The sequence below is a fragment of the Triticum aestivum genome, chromosome 1B (genome assembly GCF_018294505.1).
Source record: "Triticum aestivum cultivar Chinese Spring chromosome 1B, IWGSC CS RefSeq v2.1, whole genome shotgun sequence".
In the NCBI taxonomy this organism is placed as follows: domain Eukaryota; kingdom Viridiplantae; phylum Streptophyta; class Magnoliopsida; order Poales; family Poaceae; genus Triticum; species Triticum aestivum.
The window spans coordinates 338,377,057-338,384,548 of record NC_057795.1 but is presented as its reverse complement, the minus strand read 5'-3'; positions in this window follow the sequence as shown (position 1 = coordinate 338,384,548).

The window sequence follows — 7,492 nt, the reverse complement described above, 5'->3', positions numbered from 1 at the left end:
GCCCCCTCTAGGGTTCCCCCTCAACCCTAGGCGCATGGGCCCAAGGGAGGGGGGTGCGGCCAGCCCACTAGGGGCTGGCTCCCTGCCCCACACAGCCCATGTGGCCCCCCGGGAGGGGTGGCCCCCCCCGGTGGACCCCCGGAACCCTTCCGGTGGCCCCGGTACAATACCGGTATGACCTCGAAACTTCCCGGTGTCTGTTTGACAACTTCCCATATATAAATCTTTACCTCCGGACCCTTCCGAATCTCCTTGTGACGTCCAGGATCCCATCCGGGACTCCGAACAACATTCGGTAGTCACATACTAGTCTTCCTAATAACCCTAGCGTCACCGAACCTTAAGTGTGTAGACCCTACGGGTTCGGGAGACATGCAGACATGACCGAGACGCTCTCAGTCAATAACCAACAGCGGGATCTGGATACCAATGATGGCTCCCACATGCTCCTCGATGTTGTCATCGGATGAACCACGATGTCGAGGATTCGATCAAACCCTGTATGCAATTCCCTTTGTCAATCGGTACGTTACTTGCCCGAGACTCGATCGTCGGTATCCCAATACCTTGTTCAGTCTCGTTACCGGCAAGTCACTTTACTCGTACCGTAATGCATGATCCCGTGTCCAACACCTTGGTCACATTGAGCTCATTGTGATGATGCATTACCGAGTGGGCCCAGAGATACCTCTCCGTCATACGGAGTGACAAATCCCAGTCTCGATCCGTGTCAACCCAACAGCTACTTTCGGAGATACCTGTAATGCACCTTTATAGTCACCCAGTTACGTTGTGACGTTTGATACACCCAAGGCACTCTTACGGTATCCGGGAGTTACACGATCTCATGGTCGAAGGAAGAGATACTTGACACTGGCAAAGCTCTAGCAAAACGAACTACACGATCTTTTATGCTATGCTTAGGATTGGGTCTTGTCCATTACATCATTCTCCTAATGATGTGATCCCGTTATCAACGACATCCAATGTCCATAGTCAGGAAACCATGACTATCTGTTGATCACAACGAGCTGGTTAACTAGAGGCTCACCAGGGACATATTGTGGTCTAAGTATTCACACGTGTATTACGATTTCCGGATAATACAGTTATAGCATGAATAAAAGACATTTATCATGAACATTGAAATATAATAATACTTTTATTATTGCCTCTAGGGCATATTTCCAACAGTCTCCCACTTGCACTAGAGTCACCAATCTAGTTACATTGTGATGAATCGAACACCCATAGAGTTCTGGTGTTGATCATGTTTTGCATGCGAGAGAGGTTTAGTCAGCGGATCTGCGACATTCAGATCCGTGTGCACTTTGCAAATCTCTATGTCTCCATCTTGAACATTTTCACGGATGGAGTTGAAACGACGCTTGATGTGCCTGGTCTTCTTGTGAAACCTGGGCTCCTTGGCGAGGGCAATAGCTCCAGTGTTGTCACAGAAGAGTTTGATCGGCCCCGACGCATTGGGTATGACTCCTAGGTCGGTGATGAACTCCTTCACCCAAATCGCTTCATGCGCTGCCTCCGAGGCTGCCATGTACTCCGCTTCACACGTAGATCCCGCCACGACGCTCTGCTTGCAGCTACACCAGCTTACTGCTCCACCATTCAACATATACATGTATCCGGTTTGTGACTTAGGGTCATCCAGATCTGAGTCGAAGCTAGCGTCGACGTAACCCTTTACGACGAGCTCTTCGTCTCTTCCATAAACGAGAAACATGTCCTTCGTCCTTTTCAGGTACTTTAGGATATTCTTGACCGCTGTCCAGTGTTCCTTGCCGGGATTACTTTGGTATCTTGCTACCAAACTTACGGCAAGGTTTACATCGGGTCTAGTACACAGCATGGCATACATAATAGATCCTATGGCTGAAGCATAGGGGATGACACTCATCTCTTCTTTATCTTTTGCCGTGGTCGGTGACTGAGCCGAGCTCAATCTCACACCTTGTAACATAGGCAAGAACCCCTTCTTGGACTGATCCATTTTGAACCTCTTCAAAATCTTATCAAGGTATGTGCTTTGTGAAAGACCTATGAGGCGTCTCGATCTATCTCGATAGATCTTGATGCCTAATATATAAGCAGCTTCTCCAAGGTCCTTCATTGAAAAACACTTATTCAAGTAGGCCTTAATGCTGTCCAGAAATTCTATATTATTTCCCATCAAGAGTATGTCATCTACATATAATATGAGAAATGCTACAGAGCTCCCACTCACTTTCTTGTAAACGCAGGCTTCTCCATAAGTCTGCATAAACCCAAACGCTTTGATCATCTCATCAAAGCGAATGTTCCAACTCCGAGATGCTTGCACCAGTCCATAAATGGATCGCTGGAGCTTGCATACTTTGTTAGCATTCCGAGGATCGACAAAACCTTCCGGCTGCATCATATACAGTTCTTCCTTAAGATGCCCGTTGAGGAATGCCGTTTTGACGTCCATTTGCCATATCTCATAACCATAGTATGCGGCAATTGCTAACATGATTCAGACGGACTTCAGCTTCGCTACGGGAGAGAAAGTCTCGTCGTAGTCAATCCCTTGAACTTGTCGATAACCCTTAGCGACAAGTCGAGCCTTATAGATTGTAATATTACCATCCGCGTCCGTCTTCTTCTTAAAGATCCATTTGTTTTCTATCGCTCGCCGATCATCGGGCAAGTCTGTCAAAGTCCATACTTTGTTTTCATACATGGATTCTATCTCGGATTTCATGGCTTCAAGCCATTTGTTGGAATCCGGGCCCGCCATCGCTTCTTCATAGTTCGAAGGTTCATTGTTGTCTAACAACATGATTTCCAGGACAGGGTTGCCGTACCACTCTGGTGCGGAACGCGTCCTTGTGGACCTACGAAGTTTAGCAGTAACTTGATCCGAAGTACCTTGATCATCATCATTGTTTTCCTCTTCAGTTGGTGTGGGCATCACAGGAACGGTTTCCTGCGCTGCGCCACTTTCCCGCTCAAGAGGTAGTACTTCATCGAGTTCTACTTTCCTCCCACTTACTTCTTTCGAATAAACTCTTTTTCCAGAAAGCATCAGTTCTTGGCAACAAAGATCTTGCCTTCGGATCTTAAGTAGAAGGTATACCCTACAGTTTCCTTAGGGTATCCTATGAATACGCATTTTTCCGACTTGGGTTCGAGCTTTTCAGGTTGAAGTTTCTTGACATAAGCATCGCATCCCCAAACTTTTAGAAACGACAGCTTAGGTTTCTTTCCAAACCATAATTCATACGGTGTCGTCTCAACGGATTTAGACGGTGCCCTATTTAAAGTGAATGTAGCTGTCTCTAGAGCGTATCCCCAAAATGACAGCGGTAAATCGGTAAGAGACATCATAGACCGCACCATATCCAATAGAGTGCGATTACGACGTTCGGACACACCGTTTCGCTGAGGTGTTCCAGGCGGCGTGAGCTGTGAAACGATTCCACATTTCCTTAAGTGTGTACCAAATTTGTGACTTAAGTATTCTCCTCCACGATCTGATCGTAAGAATTTTATCTTTTGGTCACGTTGATTCTCTACCTCATTCTGAAATTCCTTGAACTTTTCAAAGGTCTCAGACTTGTGTTTCATTAAGTAGACATACCCATATCTACTCAAGTCATCTGTGAGAGTGAGAACATAACGATATCCTCCGCGAGCCTCAACGCTCATTGGACCGCACACATCGGTATGTATGATTTCCAACAAGTTGGTTGCTCGCTCCATTGTTCCGGAGAACGGAGTCTTGGTCATTTTGCCCAAAGGCATGGTTCGCACGTGTCAAACGATTCATAATCAAGAGACTCTAAAAGTCCATCGGCATGGAGCTTCTTCATGCGCTTGACACCAATGTGACCAAGGCGGCAGTGCCACAAGTATGTGGGACTATCGTTATCAACTTTAAATCTTTTGGCATCTACACTATGAACATGTGTAATATTACGCTCGAGATTCATTAAGAATAAACCATTGACCATCGGAGCATGACCATAAAACATATCTCTCATATAAATCGAACAACCATTATTCTCAGACTTAAATGAGTAGCCATCTCGTATTAAACGAGATCCAGATACAATGTTCATGCTCAAACTTGGCACTAAATAACAATTATTAAGGTTCAAAACTAATCCCGTAGGTAAATGTAGAGGCAGCGTGCCGACGGCGATCACATTAACTCTGGAACCATTCCCGACGCGCATCGTCACCTCGTCCTTCGCCAGTCTCCGTTTATTCCGCAGCTCCTGCTGTGAGTTACAAATATGAGCAACGGCACCGGTATCAAATACCAAGGAGTTACTACGAGTACTGGTAAGGTACACATCAATCACATGTATATCAAATATACCTTTGGTGTTGCCGGCCTTCTTATCCGCTAAGTATTTGGGGCAGTTCCGCTTCCAGTGACCCTTCCCCTTGCAATAAAAGCACTCAGTCTCAGGCTTGGGTCCATTCTTTGACTTCTTCCCAGTAACTGGCTTACCAGGCGCGGCAACATTTTTGTCGTCCTTCTTGAAGTTCTTCTTACCCTTGCCCTTCTTGAACTTAGTGGTCTTATTGACCATCAACACTTGATGTTCTTTCTTGATTTCAGCCTCTGCTGACTTCAGCATCGAGAACACTTCAGGAATGGTCTTTTCCATCCCCTGCATGTTGTAATTCATCACAAAGCTCTTGTAGCTTGGTGGGAGCGACTGGAGGATTCTGTCAATGACCGCCTCATCTGGGAGGTTAATGTTCAGCTGGGTCATACGGTTGTGCAACCCAGACATCTTCAGGATGTGCTCACTGACAGAACTGTTTTCCTTCATCTTACAACTGTAGAACTTGTCGGAGACATCATATCTCTCGACCCGGGCATGAGCTTGAAAAACTAGTTTCAGCTCTTCGAACATCTCATATGCTCCGTGGTGCTCAAAACGCTTTTGGAGGCCCGGTTCTAAGCTGTAAAGCATGCCGCACTGAACGAGGGAGTAATCATCAGCACGAGACTGCCAAGCATTCATAATGTCTTGGTTCTCTGGGACGAGAGCGTCACCTAGCGGTCCTTCTAGGACATATTGTTTCCTGGCAGCTATGAGGATGATCCTCAGGTTCCGGACCCAGTCCGTATAGTTGCTGCCATCATCTTTCAGCTTGGTTTTCTCTAGGAACGCGTTGAAGTTCATGTTGACATTAGCGTTGGCCATTGATCTACAAGACATATTTGCAAAGGTTTTAGACTAAGTTCATGATAATAAAGTTCTAATCAAATTATGAACTCCCACTTAGATTAGACATCCCTCTAGTCATCTAAGTGTTACACGATCCGAGTCGACTAGCCCGTGTCCGATCATCACGTGAGACGGACTAGTCATCGTCGGTGAACATTCTCATGTTGATCGTATCTTCCATACGATTCGTGTTCGACCTTTCGGTCTCCGTGTTCCGAGGCCATGTCTGCACATGCTAGGCTCGTCAAGTTAACCCTAAGTGTTTTCGCTGTGTAAAACTGTCTTACACCCGTTGTATGTGAACGTAAGAATCCATCACACCCGATCATCACGTGGTGCTTAGAAGCGACGAACTGTAGCAACGGTGCACAGTTAGGGGAGAACACTTCTTGAAATTTTATAAGGGATCATCTTATTTACTACCGTCGTCCTAAGTAAACAAGATGCATAATACATAATAAACATCACATGCAATTATATAGTTGTGACATGATATGGCCAATATCATATAGCTCCATTGATCTTCATCTTCGGGGCTCCATGATCATCTTGTCACCGGCTTGACACCATGATCTCCATCATCATGATCTCCATCATCGTGTCTTCATGAAGTTGTCACGCCAACGACTACTTCTACTTCTATGACTAACGTTTAGCAATAAAGTAAAGTAGTTTACATGGCGTTGTTCAATGTGTTGGAAATATGCCCTAGAGGCAATAATAAAAGTATTATTATTATATTTCCTTGTTCATGATAATTGTCTTTTATTCATGCTATAACTGTATTATCCGGAAATCGTAATACACGTGTGAATACATAGACCACCATATGTCCCTAGTGAGCCTCTAGTTGACTAGCTCGTTGTGATCAACAGATAGTCATGGTTTCCTGGCTATGGACATTGGATGTCGTTGATAACGGGATCACATCATTAGGAGAATGATGTGATGGACAAGACCCAATCCTAAGCCTAGCACAAAGATCGTGTAGTTCGTATGCTAAAGCTTTTCTAATGTCAAGTATCTTTTCCTTAGACCATGAGATTGTGCAACTCCCGGATACCGTAGGAATGCTTTGGGTGTACCAAACGTCACAACGTAACTGGGTGGCTATAAAGGTGCATTACAGGTATCTCCGAAAGTGTCTGTTGGGTTGGCACGAATCGAGACTGGGATTTGTCACTCCGTGTAAACGGAGAGGTATCTCTGGGCCCACTCGGTAGGACATCATCATAATGTGCACAATGTGACCAAGGGGTTGATCACGGGATGATGTGTTACGGAACGAGTAAAGAGACTTGCTGGTAACGAGATTGAACAAGGTATCGGTATACCGACGATCGAATCTCGGGCAAGTAAAATACCACTAGACAAAGGGAATTGTATATGGGATCGATTGAGTCCTTGACATCGTGGTTCATCCGATGAGATCATCGTGTAACATGTGGGAGCCAACATGGGTATCCAGATCCCGCTGTTGGTTATTGACCGGAGAACGTCTCGGTCATGTCTGCATGTCTCCCGAACCCGTAGGGTCTACACACTTAAGGTTCGATGACGCTAGGGTTATAAAGGAAGCTTGTATGTGGTTACCGAATGTTGTTCGGAGTCCCGGATGAGATCCCGGACGTCACGAGGAGTTCCGGAATGGTCCGGAGGTAAAGATTTATATATAGGAAGTCCTGTTTCGGCCATCGGGACAAGTTTCGGGGTCATCGGTATTGTACCGGGACCACCGGAAGGGTCCCGGGGGCCCACCGGGTGGGGCCACCTGCCCCGGGGGGCCACATGGGCTGTAGGGGGTGCGCCTTGGCCTACATGGGCCAAGGGCACCAGCCCCAAGAGGCCCATGCGCCTAGGGAACCCTAGAGGGAAGAGTCCTCAAGGGGGAAGGCACCTCTGAGGTGCCTTGGGGAGGATGGACTCCTCCCCCCTCTTGGCCGCACCCCTTTCTTGGAGGAAGGGGCAAGGCTGCGCCTCCCCCCTCTCCCTTGCCCCTATATATAGTGGAGGGGAGGGAGGGCATCCACACCTGAGCCCCTGGCGCCTCCCTCCCTCCCGTGACACCTCCTCCTCTCCCGTAGGTGCTTGGCGAAGCCCTGCAGGATTGCCACGCTCCTCCATCACCACCACGCCGTTGTGCTGCTGCTGGATGGAGTCTTCCTCTACCTCTCCCTCTCTCCTTGCTGGATCAAGGCGTGGGAGACATCGTCGAGCTGTACGTGTGTTGAACGCGGAGGTGCTGTCCGTTCGGCACTAGATCA